This window comes from Strongylocentrotus purpuratus, unplaced genomic scaffold, assembly GCF_000002235.5.
Source record: "Strongylocentrotus purpuratus isolate Spur 01 unplaced genomic scaffold, Spur_5.0 spur5_scaffold_11, whole genome shotgun sequence".
Classification (NCBI taxonomy): domain Eukaryota; kingdom Metazoa; phylum Echinodermata; class Echinoidea; order Camarodonta; family Strongylocentrotidae; genus Strongylocentrotus; species Strongylocentrotus purpuratus.
In genome coordinates this window covers 18,640,518-18,659,365 of record NW_022145596.1, presented here as the reverse complement: position 1 = coordinate 18,659,365, position 18,848 = coordinate 18,640,518, and the positions used below count along the sequence as shown (strand labels likewise).

The window sequence follows — 18,848 nt, the reverse complement described above, 5'->3', positions numbered from 1 at the left end:
AGGTTTGATAATTGTGGCAAAATAAACAAAAAGAACAAACAAATATGAAACAAATCAAATCGTAATGCTTGAAATATAAACAGAACATTTGCTTGCTATTTAGGCAATGCTAAGCATGAAATTACATGTTTCATCCTCAATCGCAACTGTTTGTGAAAACTTCCCAGACAAATCATCTTCGTATTACGTAATTCGCCATGGCCATGTTTGCACATTTCAATAGGTAACGCGCAAGCTAATGGAATTGCCTTGGGTTGATTTTTTGCGAAAGAAGTTGCTACCGTGCCAGACAAAGAGAGAGCGATAGAGAGAGAGTGATACAGAGACAGAGAAAGAGAGAGAAAGAGACATACAGAGACAGACAGGCAGACAGGCAGACAGGCAGACAGAGACACACAGAGAGCGCGCGATAGATATATATATAGAGAGAGAGAGAGAGAAAGAGAGAGAGAAAGAGATAGAAAGAGGGAAAGAGAGAAAGAGAACGAGAGAGAGAGAGAGAGAGAGAGAGGGCGAGACTGGAGAGAGAGGAATACAGAGGCAAATGATGCACAATCCAATTCAAGACGCATCACGATGAATAGATAAGACGTGGCGATGACAGGCAGGATTTGGGCGCAGGTTTTGTAATGAGGTGGACCGTGCCGGCGATGACAAGCTGTTGATTATCTTCAACGTAACTGAGATTTATAGAAACAGACATGGATTACCATCCTATACCAAATATAAATATCCCCGACGTGCGAGGAACGCCACAGCGATCGGGGATGGGGGACAGAATCGAGGGAGAAAAAACGAACGCCCCGGGCGATGGTTATCGACGCAGACCCAAGGCCAAAGTCGAGGAATTTTGACGACATTTCCCCGCATAAAACCATGAATAAGCCCTCATTAGGCCTTCCTTCATCAGCTTGAGTTTGCCAAATGACCCGCTATTTTCAGACTCGGGACATCATCCCAAAACTCGAAATTTCGTCCTCACCAGACCGATATCCTCATCAAAAACTAGCTCAGACGGGCGCAAATTAGCCTTCCTTCTGCCCCAAAAGGCAAAAGCGGGATATTTTGGAAACAAGGCCAAGATTCCCGGGATATTTTCTTTACTAAATATCCCGCTAATTGCAACTACGTGCTGGTGAAAACGCAAATTAACTGGATAATTTGCGGTCGGGATAGTTAAAATAGCGGGTTATTTGGCAAACTCGAGCTGATGAGGACAGGCCTATTGGTCCATGGTTTGTATGGAGACCTTGGTACTAGTATGAGCTTATGGCAGGGCACGTACCAAATCAAAACTCCATTGCGGGGTTGTCCATTAAAAATTAATGAGAAAGTTGATGATCGACTATGTTGGCAACTTCTCAATCCGTGATGGTATTCATTGCGTGTGGAAAGGGGATTGGGTTTGTGCACTTTAATTAAAAGAGATGAGACCGTGATTCCTTTTGTAATCTGTGTGATCAAATCCACTGCACAGTTTCATCAAAAAAGCCTCGAAACAAGTATCCTAGTAATAATTCGATTTTTGAGGATTCATAGAAAAAAAATTAAGCTTCTTGGCATTCAATGAATATCGAATCATACCAAGGTATATTTTATATTGGATAAATTATGCTAGCTGTTAACATTTTGATAGCTTATTAACCTACTCAAGTGGTGAGAGCTGACGTAGTATTCGAATTGTTCTCCTCAATGTGTTGTTTCTGAAGCTTTCTTTCCTTTTTCACAAATCATTTTTGTGAGTCCGTTTTTAGAGCGGGGGTCGTAGAAAAGACCTATGTAAGACGTGGAGAGAAAAACGAAAACGAAAAACGAAATTAATTTGTTCGAGTGAAACATGCATTAGTCGCCATTAGGTAATTATTCCTACATTATCATCAATGGTCATTGTTTCTTAACACGTGTCACAACAGTACAAGGTACACGTTTTTTACTTCTTCAATTCTCTTATATACTTCATAACTAACTATTTTGTGCTATTCATATATATATATCTCTTTCTCTCTTCATCTCTCTCTCTCTCTCTCTATCTCTCTCTCTCTCTGTCTATATCTCTCTCTCTCTCTCTCTCTAAATATCATTCTTTCTCTCGCTATCTCTCTCTCTCTGTCTGTCTCTATCTCTCTCTCTCTCTCTCTCTCTCTCTCTATCTCTCTCTCTATTTGTGGGGAAAACAGGGGGACTTAAAATGAATCAAGTAGTCCCTTGCAACTATAAAGTTTCTCTGAAACGCTAATTTTTGTATAGCTCCGCTGTTGGTGTTCTACCTAAACGTTGCATGGGCATTCGAGAAGAAAAATCACCTTAACCCTTTTCTTACGGGAACCTCGTGGTCCCTGTGTTAATCCTATGGGACCTTTAAATATCAGTCGTCAACGGGTTAAACTTGCGATCTTATATGCTTTCGAAAGTTTGGAACCGCCATCGAGTCTCGACTCGACGGGCAAGGACGGTTTGCCTCAGCTCAGGACTGGAAAAATAAGTCACGTGACAGGAATGCCCCCTCATCGCCATGACTGATCGGATTAACGGGCTAATCCTTTACCCCCTTTCCGCTCATGATCCCTTTGTGCCTATTCATCACCCCCGTGATGTTCATTCTCCGTCTCATGAAGATAACATTTATGCTTAGGGTATAAAGGGTGATGTCTAACTAGGGCACTAAGTTTTAAAGGGACTCGGTAACATTGTTCATATGAGAGGAAAAGGTGCTAACGTATAGTGACTTCAATGCAAGATGTATACAATTAAATAAAATGTGAAAGTTTGGGTGAAAACAGACCATTATCAATGATAACAATTGGGGAAAATTGATCCAATCGATTTATTGATTATCCCAACTACATTATTATAATTAAGCTAAATTTTATGGGAATTTGTATCGTCACAAAGCAATGAATATTATTGGCTCTCTGTACCATTCCAAACATTTAAGTCTTAAAACATTTTGTAAAGCCTGTTTTAGGTCTTGTTTTCATTGAAAAACGGTTGGGGTGATTCAAAAACAAGTTGGGAGAATTTAATGTAAGAGGGAGTTACACATTGACGCCTTCAAAGAAAACCATAAATATCTTTGTGGTTTGAGAATCTGTTTAGGATTTGTTTGCATGTTAGACGATATACATACAAGGAATGTAATAGGTGACATTTCATACAAAAATTAGGCAGTGTTTTGTTCATCAACCTTCAACAATGTTACCGGTTTACTTAAGGGGGGTGATTAATCGAGCCCCGCTGGACAATATTTTGTTAAGTTCCTCGTCAATCCTTAATCTCTATTTGTCCATAATATTTTTAATCTCTCCCTCTGTTCCTTCCTTTATCTCTCTCTCTCTCTCTCTCTCTCTCTCTCTCTCTCTCTCTCTCTCTCTCTCCTTTTCTCTCCCTCCCTCCACCTCCCCCCCCCCCTCATTCCCCTGTTATGTTTAAGGAATATGTACCGTGTCCTGCTTTATGCTGGTACTTTGTATATTACATGGATAAGATTCATAGGGATGCAAAGAGAGTATCAAATAGAGAAGAATCTAATGGAAAGTTACTGTTGTAAGGGCAAGGACTGTAAATCCCATGCTTAAATTACACCAATGCCGAACTCCCTTGGCGTGCCAACCATTAAATTTGTCATTTTACCCGTAAAATCAAATAAATGACAATCAATACAGTCTAATGCAATCAATTCAGACATGATATAAGTGTGATTTATCTAGAAAAGCCAATTATTCTAACAACCCAGCCACTTATCTCTCGACGATCCCATGATAATAGAAAGTTATTAATGACTATTCATGGTTCTCCACATGTATTTTTAACATCGATTACAGCCAAAACCACTTATCTGTTGTGGCCATTATAATATAGGCAGGGGGATATATGCGGAAAAAAGCTCAGAAATAAATAATTGCAAATTTGTGATGTTTTTTGGACAAAAGCCATTAGTGTGATATTCGAGTCTAGAGCTTAACGTGCTCATGGCAACGCCCATTTATAAAAAATTAGTCCAAATTGTTTTAGTAAACCGCACTTATATAGGCAGGATCATTATGGATAAGAAGAAACGCTATCAATTATTTTAATGTCCGACCTCGGCGCTTTCAAATCGTACATCAGCCCATGTGCGTAGATTATAAAGGAGAACATAAACGACCTTGTTGGATTTTGAAAAAAGTTGATAAAGATATTTTTATCTCAACAAAATAAAACGCGATATCTATGAGATATTGAATTTTAGAGCTAATAAAAATCAATGGAGTAAGCTATTACTTCGGGTTGTTGAAGATGAATTAAAGTAATCAACTGATACCCAAAAACTAAATTTTACATTTCCCTGGGCGTTGTTTTTACAGGAAATCAAGACATCTTCAAACTTCGTAAACGGAAGAAAACATGAGTAAGATATATGTCGTACTTCCGATAAAGCTCTTGCTCTCTTTCCTCCCCCTCTCTGTCTGTCTCTCTCTTTCTCTCTGTCCGTCTGTCTGTCTGTCTCTATCTCTCTCTCTCTCTCTCTCTCTCTCTCTCTCTCTCTCCGTATATCTCTATATACTTTATCCCCTCTACTTTCTCTCCCCTCTTCCTTTTTCTCTTTCTTTCTCTTTCTCTATTTCTTTTACTCTCCTCTGTCTATCTATCTGCTATCTATCTTTATGTATGTCTGTCTATATATACTTGCCTACCTACCAACCTGCCTACCTCTCTCTCTCTCTCTCTCTCTCTCTCACTCACTTTCATCCCTTCTCTTTATCTATCTAGTATCTATCTGTCTGTTTGTCGTCTTACCTCTTTCTCTCCCCCCCCCCCCTCTCTCTCTCTCTCTCTCTCTCTCTCTAATGAAAAAGAACTTGTGTATTTGCGTAAATGGCACAGTCTACCTACCTACCTATCTCTCTCTGTCTCCCCCCTCTCTCTCTCTCTCTCTCTCTCTCTCTCTCTCTCTCTCTCTCTCTATCTCCCTCATCAAAAAGAACTTCACTATTTGCCTTAATGGCACAACAAAAACATTCTGTATGAAACTGTAGCCGTCTCGAGGATAAAAACATGTCATTGCACAGGCAGTCAACATCCGAATAACAGGAAATCCACTTCAGCGCAAATTGATATTTCAAATCATTAAATTCTGTTGGCAGAATCCGTCATTGCGCGGTTGGGCTGCTTTAAAAAAAAATCGACATGACTTTCGATATCGATTTCTGCCAAAGCCAGATAATCCATGTAAAATGAGCCGCATTATGATCCGTTTAATTATTTTCGGTTTGTACCAACGAATATGTTGTGATAGACTTCGTGTTCATTGTAGGCTGGGTATTAAAGAGAGGCGATTGTGTAACATGAGGTTTTTTAAAGTATTAAATCAAAACGAATTAATCTTGCTGAATTTCACAAACAATTAAAATCACTAGACACAGGCATGGTACATGGGCCCACACAAACATGCTTGGATTCAGAATTTGGTTCAGAGTTGTGAAATATTTTTTTTTTAAATCAGAGTGTAACAAAATGATGTGGTTGATCGTATGTTTACCCAACCTTCTGCTTTCTTTATCCTTTAAGCCACCGATTCCTTCTCTCTTTCTTTCGTTAAAGCTTCATGCAGGTGCGCCTGAAAATGTTATCGATGCGTCTATGCGAAGGTTTTCTCCGGTTTTAAATAGGAGATTCAGTGTACGCTATAGTTGAAACAGTAAAATTATCCAGAACTCCATATCTCAGAAAGGAAGAGGTGATTTTTTGTAAATGAATATACACACGGTGCATAGAAGGTTTACACTTTGAAAATACTATCAGCATTTAGAATTTCACGATATCTACATGCTTTTTTCTTATGAAAATACGAATACGGGTCTATTTAATCGGAAACGCTTTAAGTATTAACAATATTTGAGTGAGCACTTTAGAAAAACTCGAAAAATTGGTTTGCGCAAACATGTTTCAGTCTTGAATCGGAGCAAAGTGACATCAGGGCCCCGTCTTACAAAGAGTTACGATTGATCCAAATCAATCGTAAGTCCTCCAATCAATCGCAAGTTTACAGTCTCCTATCTCTTATGTACATAGTTACGATTGATATCAATCGCAAATAAGTTACGATTGATATCAACTCTTTGTAAGACGGGGCCCAGGCATCAATTGCAGAGGCTCTGTTAATTGCCAATATTTGATTTGAACCATCAGTTGAACCTTGACCTTTCATCTGTAGTCGTGACCCTTCCCCCACACACACACAAGCTCGCGCGTGCACACACGCGCACATAACATTGCAGTATACCCATGCGAGAAATACAACAGTGGCCAAGAATACAATTTGTCTGGAGGGTTTATTGCTGTTGTGAAAGGAAGCATTTTTACTCCGTGAGCACCCCCCCCCCCCCCCCAACTCCAACTCCGACTTGAGATTTTAATGATCTCACTCATTCTTGAATCCCGAGTTCCGAAGAAAAAAAACGAAACATATATATAATATGTCATCAAATCCAGTGTTTAGTGCTGCTTTGGTATAGTAGGAACAGTCCTTTTCAGATGATGAATATGAGTTTATAATCAAGTCCTTAAACTGCAAACCTAAGCAATTAAATCACTAAAATTTGTGATTCGGTCGGTTGATATGCGATTTATAGGCATATATACAGTATTATTATTGACGGTAATCCGTCTATTACCCGGCAAAATTATATCCACAGAAAAAGACAGTATTATTTACAACGCGATCCGGAGTAAATCTAAACTAAAACTAATCAAATAATCCTTCCCTGATCGATTAAAACGAATCGAATAAGGTATAACACATTGGTATAGACGCACCCTATACGCCCTCCTCTTCGAGGCGATGCTGAAAAGAACCCGAGACAGTTCGCATGTTACGGTTAGTTCACAAACACGGTGAAACGCAAGCTTATTCGATGCCCATGAAAGAACATTCAATCTCATACGCCCCGAGGGCCGTGAACGGATATTAAACCGGGAAGCGACTCCGGTTTTTCTTTTAATAGCAATGTATCGCCGCTTTCTTGTTGGAGAGTCGCCGCCCCTACGTAATGATGAAACGAACTTTATCCATCGCGTGTAAGGCGATCGAAAATTTGAATCACGGGTAATTATCTTAGGGGGTGGCGGGTTGAGTTTAAAGGGGTTTGCATCCTCGTCCTTTTACCGGCGTATATCTATGTCAAGCAGCTGTTAATTTAGATCGTATACATTAACAAACTCACCGAGTATATCTTAATTAATGTTAGCTATGTTATTCTGACGTTCGCCCTACTTTGATCTGCTGATTTACAGGTCTTTCGAATTATGTCTTTCATTCATAATTATGTATATTTCTTTGGTATTTTCTACAGAGAAAACAGTACTTTGGATGATGACGATGATGATGACGAAGAAGAAGAAGAAGTAGAAGAAGGAGAAGAAGCAGAAGAAGAAAAGGGGTAGAAAAAGTAAGTTATGATTATGATGGTGATGATGGTGATAATGATAACGATAAACATGGTGACTGTGGTGGTGATAAGAAGTAGAGTAAGATGAAGGAGGAGTAGGAGGAAGAACAGGAGGAGAAGTAAGATGGGATAATTTTTAAATAATAAAACAAATACCATGACAAATGTTTTCCTTTTTAACATTAGAGAGGAAACCCCAATATTTGGTGAGCCATCTCTCCTCTACTTTTGAAAAATATTTTTAAAAAGAATGGAAAGCATACCCCTCATGCCCCCTTCCCCTCCCCTCCCTGGTTGCCACATTGAATTCTCAATTCAGCCACTCATCCTCTTTGCCATAAAGTAAACAAGCCGCTGAATATTAAAAGAATGTAGCCTCGTTTCTTGCCATTCTTGCTTCATAATGATATAAATGACCCATTTCGTGAAATTATAACTTCAGGCACAAATTATGAACAATGGAATTAGACTAAGTAATTTTACCGTCTATATTGAATATTTATCTCTCTTTTTTTCTTTCAAATTTTCCTTTTGATGTGCCGATAGATTAAAATGGGGTAACTATGAGCATGTTGCCGCCGTTTCCTTGTCTAAAGTAGAATATAAATGCACTGCTTACTATCGTTTACTATCCAATCGATCTTATGATTGTGATTGTTCGGAACAATTAATGTTTCGGGGAATTCCTTTCATACACAAATATTTAGATTTTTCGCAGAGGAATAAATGCACCATTTAAAGACGCCGTTGGTTTTAATTACATTTATTCAACTTCATTATTAAATCATTCACATAACATAATTGACTAAAGGCGAAAGGCTCTCCAGCGATAATTTATTTCCCCCCCCCCCCCCTTGCCGTTTTCTCTGGTACCGGCTCAGGGATTAATGTTACATAAAGGTTAAATAGACCATAGTCTAAATTGTCTCGTGGAATTTCAATCTTTTGCTCGTGGTTAGTTGAAATTAGAGATACGTGTATGAAATATAGAACCAAAACGTCCTATTTTGTATTGTTCCGGCGGTTTTCGATAATGGGTATTTCATGTTCGTAGAGGGATAGATTAGCCCCGTTTTGGTTTCGATGGCAGTTTTATGGATATTTCGTGATTTAATGCTTCATAGTTTATTACAAATCTTCATGATTTGATCAATTCAACTGTTACGACACACGAATGTAGAACATCTAGAAAAGTATATAAAACTTTTTATCTGCCTGACAGGTAAAGTCTGGTACCTCTTAAACCATGTTGAAAATTTACTTTTACCTTTTGTTCGAAGCTATTTGTTTGTACTTGGGACTTTCGGCGTAAATTTCTCTGGATTCAAAAGAATTTATTTGGAGGAACGGTATGAGTTGTTTTGTTTTTGTAGTTTTTTTGTTGCTAGGTTTTTGCCTTTGTTGGTTTTTTTTGAAATTATGAATATATTATTATTATTATGATTATTATATGGTGGTGGTAGTTATTTTACGGCTGACTTTTATTAAGAAAGCATAAATGCTTGTTAGTAAGCAACCAGACGGCCGACGGCTTTAGGTCCTCTCCGAGGGACCTGGTAATGAGGATTAATGCCTTACCAAAGGGCACTAGCGCATCGACTTGGTTTCGAACCCGGGTCATGGATCTTTCCTTTTTTTTTCTCGATTCAACATAACTTTCAAGGAAATTGCAAGATGAGCCTTATGTCTCATACTCCGTTACCTGTTTCCTCAACGTGTACATATTCACATCCCCACCCCCGCCCCCCCCCCCCCCCATTTGCGTAAGTCCAGCTACGAGGGCAGGGGGGGGTGGTTACGAGTGTCATTTTGGGGTACCGGCCTTTAATACCTCGAATGTTCGGTGATGAATGAAATGGAAAAAAATGGGGCCTTCAGATTAAAAGGATGCCATCAGTTGTTGGGTTTATTCTTAGGTTTCCTTTCCCTTTTTGCATTTCTATCTTTCCATTTGTCTCTTAAAAAATTATCTCTCTCTCTCTCTCTTTCTCTCTCTCTCTCTCTCTTTCTCTCTCTAAGTATCTATATATCTATGTATATGTGCTGGTGGGTGTGTGTGCACGTGTGTGTGTGTGTGCGCGTGTTTGTGTGTATTTTGGACAAAGGTGTGAATTGATACTTGATTTCTTATGTAATTCTTCATAGTTTACATTCTTACATTTCAGGCGCGGATCCAGGGGAGGGGGGCACAGGGGGCACGTGCCCCCCTCCCCGGCCCCCCAAAAAATGTTGAAATCAGCCCCAAATTCGCCAAAAATGTACTGGCAAACAGGGACGTGCCCCTCCCCCGACCAAAGAAAAAATTAGTGCGCACCCTCCCCCCCCCCCCCCCCCCCCGCTTATTGATAATTTATTGCATTTTCTTTGTTGTTTTGTTTTTTTGTATTTGTGGGGTCGGCAACGTACCCTAGGCTAAGCAATGGCCTCGTTAATGTGAGTCCCCATAATAAAAACCGAGTCGATCAGCTTTATTAGTGCCCTTTTGTTAGGCATGAATCCTTATTACTGTCAGTTATGACTTAAGGACGTAGGTCCCCTAGTTGATTTCCATAGTAACATCACATGCTTTAGCAGTCACGCAAAACACTCACAAATTATATTCATTAAAATCTGAGAAATTATCTAGGTCTATTAGGAATAAATCATTGTCAAAATCATTCCATAAATTGGGGTAAAAATCGTTATTTCACCTTTATGATCAACAGTGTGGTTGAACACGATACGTCTTAGTAGACATTTTTTCTCTCTCTCTCTCTCTCTCTCTCTCTCTCTCTCTCTCTCTCTCTTGCATAGAGCAAATATGAATAAATAAAGCTGTGGCTTTGATAAAGACGATTTGAACATTTTATCAGTATTAAACAGGGAGAAATAAATGGGGAGGAAATTAAATAACACGAAAATTTAAGATACCTACAACATGTTCATTCGTGATGGATACGAATGTAGGTAGGCCTATATTAAAATGTAAAATAATTAATTATAGAGCGATGACACTTTATTCTTTGACGTTGATTGATTCGTTCAAATTTCTTTGTCGGTTACGAACGACAGGCTTCGATATCTACTCAATCTATCAAACACTACAAAATCTAGCTGTGGTAAATACACAGGCAAGGAAGTAAATAAAAAAGGGAGATGTCAGAATGATGACCATGACAATGATTGCAAGTTTGAATAAAAAATAATCAAGCAATTTGTTCTGAGGTCTAATTCTAATTATTAAACAAAATTTGTCCACCAGCATGTCGTTCAACACTATATTCAAGGTTACATGCATGGCCATTGCGGTGACGGGTCGGTGACGAGCAGATGGACATATGGCAGGCTTCAATATTCTATAATATTATAGAAGCTATCTAGTAGGCACTACTTCATCAGAAAGCTGGATAGAGACACTTCGTCACATCAAGGCAAGCTACGAGAAAGTAAACATCATCTCACAGAATTCTACTCGAACACCGCATCGAAATCAGGTAGGCCCTATTAGCCCTTACATCTAAGCCTTTGCACATGAGACGTCTTTCCGATTGCGTCAGTTTGTAAAGCAGGGCTCCCACTTAGCCGAGTTGTATTAGCGAATTATGGCGAGTTGGGGTGAGTTGCCTCAAAGAGGCACTCGCAACAACTCGCGAACAATTCGGTATGGCTTAGCGTAACACTTTACAACATTCCACGACTCTCCTCGAAGTCGCGAGCAGTTCCAAAATTTTGATCTTGTCCCAAAAAAATTCCCCGATTCGTTGTAATTCGAGGTGAACTCGCCTACACTCGTAATATACACGCATTACTTGTAACAAGCTCGCGCTGCACTCTTCACAAGGTGGCGAGTTGCTACGCGTATATTACGAGTGTTAAGCAAGTTCACCTCGAGCTACACCGAAAAAGCGAAAATTTTGGACATGTTCAAAATTCTCACCGATTCGTTGTTACTCGAGGTGAATTCGTTGCTACTCGAGGTGAACTCGCTTACACTCGTAATATACTCACATTACTCCTAACAAGCTGGCGCTGCACTCTTCATAAGGTGGCTAGTTGCTACGAGTTATGAAGAGTGCAGCGCGAGCTTGTTACGAGTAATGCGAGAATATTACGAGTGTTGGCGAGTTCACCTCGAATTACAACGAATCGGGGAATTTTTTTGAACATGTTCAAAATTTTGGAACTGCTCGCGACATCTCGGCTAAGTGGGAGCCCTGCTTTTATAATATCGATTATCTAGGAGCGCTAAAACAAAAAGTACCTTTTCGCCTACAAAGTAACAAAATGTGAAGAGGGAAACTTAAAACTCATAAAAAATTGAATCATACTTTATTACTGAAACTGAGGGAAGAAGTATGTTTTAAGGGATCTTTTGAAAGTGGTATTACCATGCACTTTCTCTTACGGAAACGGGAGTATTTATTTGTTCCACATTTTCGAAGCAGCCACTGTAAAACGTTTTTCGGTATAGTTGAGAGTCTGGATTTGGAATGATTAGTGTATAAATTCAGTTGTTGAGCGTAGGTCTGCGTGTCTTAAGACATTTCTTCGCCTATTGTGCAGCGGGCTTTTAGTACTTTGCTTTGGCAACTCTGATGGGTGAGAAGGCCCAGTGATCTCGTAATCAGGAGGTCCCGGGTTCGTAACAGTAAAAGGTGCTAGACCTCCTTTGGTAACGCATTAATCCTCATTAAACTGACTTATTACACTGACTCATTACTCACACTGACCTACATCTATCTTCCTAAAGTTGTCATCACTCAAAACACAAATTGGCTACACTGTAATGTATCTTGCGACTACCTCTCCAATTTTGTCTGTACAGAAAATTGCATATACTTTCATTTTCTCAGTTATTGATGACAGAATAGATTGGTTTCATACATTTCTGGATGTATAAAACATATTTGCAATAATTACATTTAGGATGAATGAATGACTGAACATTCTTTACAGGAATTTATAAACTTTTAACGTTTTCTAGTGGGCAAATGGGAGATGACCTCACAACATACCTCACTGAGTTGCCAATTTGGTGACATGTGATTGATCGCATCTTCAAAATTCATAACTTTCTTATTTTTAATCGGTTTTTGCCCCAAATTTCGCTGACTTGTTCCTCTCATGTTTCTGCTTTTATCAAAACCAACTAAATATCCGGTCGGAATACCCCTTTCTTCAAATTGGGTAAAATTTTACAGATAGGAGGTAAACAAAAAAACGATTTTGTTGGGGCAGACTTTATACCTATACTAGGTAATGTTAAACCAATTTCGGGTACATTTTACTTAACAAACATGTTCATAATTATAATGGCTCATACCCAAGCTTGATTTTGAAACAATTGAGTTCTGATAAATATAGAAAATAAATTCTCACAGAATCGAACGAAACTAAAACACTGCATGTTCAAGATTACAATTAAATGACAGGTCAAAAAATAATTTGTGTAGAATATGTATAGTGGCTGAGTAATGAGCATATGAAGAAAATCTGAAGGAAATCTACTGCAGGGTAAATCATAGCAATTTTCTCTCAAAATACAACTCCCATTTGGTCCCATACCAGAGCTCACCGAGATCAGCTTTAAGTAAGTGCGAGTAATGTTACAAGGTAGCATGTCAAGTACATTTGTCAGGTCATTCAATAAATTAAATTGCATTATATTTTCCGTGCCATATGCTGGTGATTTAAAGACATTACATTCTTCTGCTTCAATTCTTTGAAAATGAAACAATGCGTTGAATCTTTATCATCGTATTCTCAAGGAGGGTGGCAGTGGCGTACCTGGGGTACTCGGTCAGGGGGGCAAGCGACCGAAACAAACAAAAAAAGGCGATGCTAATTTTCACTTCTGGCGAGCGAGCGAGCGAGCAAAAAAAAAATCTTTAAGTAACGTTTGGTATATAAACTGGTATTGTTGCAAGTTGGGGGTGGGAACATTCACTTGTTAGCGACGTTAATTTCATTTTTTTGCAAACTAGTGTAGCGAGCAAGAAAAAAATCACTTCTTTTTTAATAATTGCCACTTAAACTTGTTTCAATTGTCCCATGCAGGGCGCGGGAACAATATTGTGTTTAGGGTGATTTTATACCCATTTTAGCTAGCGAGCGAAAATACATCTTTCTCTCAATGAATTGCTATATACAATTTGTTTCATTGTTGCAGGTAGGGGGCGGGCACAATCGTGTTTAAGGCAATGTCAATCCCATTTTGGCGGGCAGGCAACCCCCTACATTTCTCTTTTTAATGATATTGTAGCAGGTTAGTGGTGGGCACATAATTCCACGAGCTAGCGAGCGTAGCGAGCGAAAAAAAAAATCACTTTTCTTTTATAGGGAAAATATGGTACATAAAACTTGGGTTCATTGTTCCATGTCAGGAACGTGATTATTAAAAGCGGTGTTAATTCTATTTTGGCGAGCGAGCGTAGCGAGCGAGCAAAAAAAAATCACTTCTCTTTATAGGGAAAATATGGTATATAAACTTGGTTTAATTGTTCCATGTCAGGGACGTGATTATTAAAAGCGGTGTTATTTCTATTTTGGCGAGCGAGCGTAGCGAGCGAGCAATATTTTTGTAATGATAATTGGTTCTTAAATTTCAGATTTTTTTGTTGCAGGGCAGGGCTTACACAATCATGTCTAAGGTGATGTTAATTCCGTTTTGGCGAGCACGAGCACACCAAAACTTCTTTGAATAACGTTTCGTTCATAATTATTAACTGGTTGTTGCAGGTTGGGGCGGGCACGTTAGCGGTGTCAATTCCATTTTGGCGAGCGAGCATAGCGAGCAAGCAAAAAAAATTAATTCTCTTTTAATAGAAATTAATAAATAAACTTGTTTTTATTGGTGCAGGTCAGGATGGACGCAATCGCGTTTAACGCGATTCAATTCCTTTTTGGCGAGAGGGCAAAAAACTCTTCCACTTTTAATGATATTGTTGCAGGTCAAGGGTGGGCACAATTGTTTCCAAAGCAATGTCTATTCATTTTATTCGCGAGCGAGTGTAGCGAGCAAGAAAAATGAATTAGTCTCTTTTAGTAACATTTGGTACATGTACATATATTGTGTGTTATTGTTGCCATGGTTGCAGGTCGGGGCCCGTCGGGGCAGGCACAATTGTATTCTAGGCAATACTAATCCTTTTCTTTTTTCAGGGGGACGAGGAAGTGAAAACATTTAATACAAAATAGGCTAGCAAGCAGTTCGCGCCAGCGAAGAGTTTCAAATTTGTTATATCACTTATATTTTCCTATTTTCATTTGTTTCAATTTTTCAGGGCCGTATGCGGAATATTTTTCTGATGGGGGAAGGGGGAAAGATGCGTTAAAAGTTTTCGAAGAATCTCAAAAGCAAAAGGAGTGAAGGGAGTTCAAGCGACCGAACTGGTCATGAGGGTACTGTTGCATTTTCAAAAGTAGAATTGAAGGATTTGGTATAGGCCTACACTACATTTTCAGGAAAAAAACTGTACGATTTCAAAATATCTGGGGTCAACTGCCCCCCCCCCCCTGGTGCTTACGGCCATGTTCTTTATTTTTTCCCCCCATTTTTATTCCTTTCCTTTTCTTTTCCCTTTTTCTTCCTTTTCTCTTCTTCTTCCTTTTTTCTTTCCTTTTTTTCCTTTTTTCTCTTTCTTTCCTTTTTTCTTTCCTTTTCCTTTTTTCTTTTTCTTTCCTTTCCCTTTCTTTTCTTTTCTTTCCCCTTTTTCTTTTTTTCCCCTGGAGCCCGTCAGGGGGGCACTCTGCCCCCCCTGCCCCCCCCATAGGTACGCCACTGGAGGGTGGGGTAAAGCCGTTAAGTACATGTGCTGACAGCAGTGCAGAAATGGGCCGGGAATATCATCTTTCCAAAGGGCATTTAAAACCTTCTCAGTTCTTAGTAGGTCCATGGTTTCAGAAAGCGAAGATTAGGGACTTTTAGATTTGCACGTCGACAGCTTTGACTGCAACGTGTGACGTCATTTTAAGGCACTGCGCATGCGTTACGTCGTGTCAGTCGACGATCGAGAATGCGTCAACCTTGATAAATCTATTACATACATAATTGACATTTATATAGCGCCTTTACATGCTCAAGGTACTAGTATGCCGCGTGTGCATAAAATATACAGTTCCTCAGGTAGACAAAGGAACATCCCTTCCCTGCTATTATGTAAAAATGTGTAGAACGGGTGTCACATGCATATTCACCTGTTCTACACATTTTTACATAATAGCAGTGAAGGGATGTTCTTTTGTTGAGGGTAGAATGAGGATCTGTATATTTTGTCTTTCTTTGTCCGTGATGTTCATAGTGTTACTTCCTGCATGGCTGTATATCGTCGAGTGCAATCTAAAAGATTTCTAATTGTAGTCAACATGGGCAGTTAAGTACGTTGACACGCATGATCAGTCGGCGTTCGTCGTGTTCTCGTCCACTCAATCTAAAAGTCCCTAATATGATTGAATGTAGACATTCTGAAGCCTGCCGCCTTGCATTCATCAGAGCTTACCGCAATTCCCGTATTTTCTGCCAGCCTGCCGTCTCGAAGCCCGTTATTTTTGGCGCAATATTTGTTCCTTCAGTTTCCGTTATAACTATATACTGTTCGATTTCGGCTTTCTGTTCATTCTTGATGAGTGGTCAAAGGAAAGTTTCGGTACGTCACTATTCTATGCTGATATTCTTAATTGTCTTGCAATTTCACCGTAGCTTTGAACCTGGTCAAAATGTATTTCATGTTTATTCTTTATTCCCTAGACTTTGATAATGGCGTCTAAAACCCTGATTGCTCTCTACTTTCTGATTGCCTTGGCCGTGGCAGCAAGCGTTTTAGTCGAGCAATATGAGATCGACAATTCTAATGGGGTGAAATATTCGTGGAACAGCCGAAAATCTGAGGCAACAAGTAAGCAATTCAATTCTAATGTTGTCAACCAACTAAACGAATACGATTACAAAACAACCGACCTAAAGCAATTTCAATAGTCGTAAATATGCTTGTGCGGTTTCCTATAGAGTGGTGAAGTGTGACGTCATCAAAAATATGTTTTTGGAATTTCTCTATTTTTTAATATTTTTTTACAAAAAGATTTCCTATAGGAAATCAGAATTATATTGCTCTGGCTCATAACATTACGAGCCAGAGCACTATAACACTGAGTTCCTGTAGGAAATCTATTTATTCAGATGGTCATATCTCAGCCAATACTTAACATATTCAATTGGTTTTCGACATTAATTTTGGATATTATTTGTTATGCTCTTTCGGAAAATGAAGAAAAAAATTGAGAAATTCCAAAAGTAGATTTGTATGATGTCACAGCTTCGGTACTTTATTAAAATGTGCCAACATTGCAATGATGTTTCGACAGGATCCGACCAATTTACGGAAAGTTTTCATTTTTAGGAAGATAATTCTTTCATTTCTCATCCTTGCCGATGATATTTCGTGATAACTTTAGTTACCAACCAAGTTTTGTTTAATTCGATTTGATTTCTTTTTATTTCGATCATTTTTGTCTTTTATTTTTGTATTGCAGAATCTGGTAAAATCGGTGGAAGGGCCCCGAGAAAACGACATATTTCTTGTAAGTCAAGCATGAATAATTTTTCCAAATCTACAGAAAAATGCATACGAAATAGAATGCTCCTCCTATGAATGATGATAATCTACCTCTCAACTTTTCGATTCCACACCTCTATCACATAGGAAGACAAACTCGAAAAGTCGGCAAGATATATTTCTTTCGCTGTTATCTTTACCACCTCTGTTACCAGCCTCAAAATGATCAATGCCATTTTTAACGCTGATATATGACTCGTAGAAGTGCAGTACAGACATAAACAATTTTATTGGTAATATTTACGATGGTCATGAACACCAGCATTGTAATTTTAAATGAGTGTGTTGTTGTAAAGACATCAAACGAGTACTCCACAATCATGACACAAGGTTGCTTTTAACTGTGCATATAATTTCGATCGAAAAAAAACAACATTATGAAGAGGCAAAGGCATGTTTTTTTCCTACAAGCCAGGCTCGAACAACCATCGTTGCCATTTAATTGATGATTTTCACAATACAATGATTAAACAACTAAGCTGCACGACATGGTAACTTCCTCTGTTTTAGGATTCATTTCTGATTAACTCAAGTTACTCATATTTGAGAGAATTATCCGATCCATATTTTCCCCATATTCTTCATAATGTTAAATGGATAGAGTGAAATTGTACACATAAGGTGGGGGAAAAGGAACCATGCATGTTTGTTGGGTAAGATTTTACCAATACTGGTTATTGTTTAACCAAGGTTGGGTACATTTCATCCAACAAACATGCATTTTACCATTTTTCCCTCTAATGTGCAAAATATTATCCAACTCTACACTGCTTTAAGAGTGCACATATACACCTCTTTATTACCCCGCTAGCAGGATCACACCATATTTAATAACAATACTGTTTTTGAAATACAATCGGTGGATGCACATTGTAAGTATACAGCAAAAAATACCTTAGAAAAATCTACATATTGAACAAATCTTTATATTTTCCCTTTTTTTATTTCAACTGCAGAGTAATAGCAGCATCGAGAAGATCGGAAAGCATACCAGCTGGATCTTGTCAGACGTCTTCTCTGTTTGTTGAGACTTTTGTCAAACTGATGCGAGAACCAAAAAAAAAATCATCGGTGATCAGTCATCATTGACCTTAACCCTAACCCCAACGAATTCATAACTTTGCCTCTAAAATATAAAAATTGAATAAATATATATATATATAATACAATTTGAATCTTGTTTCAAAAGTAATGTATCACTATGCCTACATGTAGCCCATATATTTTTGTGTTGACGGTTAGTCAATTCACTGGAAATTGGATTGTTTTGATATAATGCATTAAAGAGTACAGTCTTGTACATGTGCTTCATAATTTAAGAAAAAACGTGCAGAGGAAACCATTGAGGTGTATACATTAATATAAATCGATGATCTAAACAGTATATTCCGATTGCAAATTGTCATTTGTTTCAATCAGCTGCTTTATTCTCTGACACATTGTGCACAAACGGTCTCACTAATTATGTAAGGCCCTGGAAAATAGGCCTCCCTCAAAATTTTGTATACATATATCCTGTTAGTATTGTCATATATTTTACACACCAGTTTCTTAAAAAGTTGTCCAATTGCACAAAAAAAAACTATGTAAAATAGAAGGGAGAGAGAGAAAGAGAGAGAGAGAGATACAGGAGAGAGAGGGGGGGAGATAGACAGGGAGCAGGCATGTCAGAGAGGTAGAGAGAGAGAGAGAGGGAGATTGTAGAACGCGTGTATAGAAGAGGATACAAGAGAGAGAGAGGGAGAGAGAGAGGGAGAGAGAGAGAGAGAGAGAGTAGACATGGAGCAGGCATATACATAGAGAAAAATAGAGATCGATGCAAGTCTGTATA

General features: G+C 38.6%; 1 long non-coding RNA gene across 2 annotated transcripts; it reads left to right on the top strand.

Annotated features, from left to right (window-relative positions):
• The first annotated feature begins 10,721 nt into the window (after positions 1 to 10,721).
• On the top strand, positions 10,722 to 18,400 carry LOC105440226. Of its 2 annotated transcripts, none has more exons than XR_004063443.1 (4): positions 10,722 to 10,900; positions 16,153 to 16,300; positions 16,935 to 16,982; positions 17,974 to 18,400. It is a non-coding gene; the product is annotated as an uncharacterized LOC105440226 (long non-coding RNA). The 2 variants fall into 2 exon arrangements; XR_971568.2 differs by lacking the exon at positions 10,722 to 10,900 and adding an exon at positions 15,868 to 16,051.
• Positions 18,401 to 18,848: the final 448 nt, after the last annotated feature.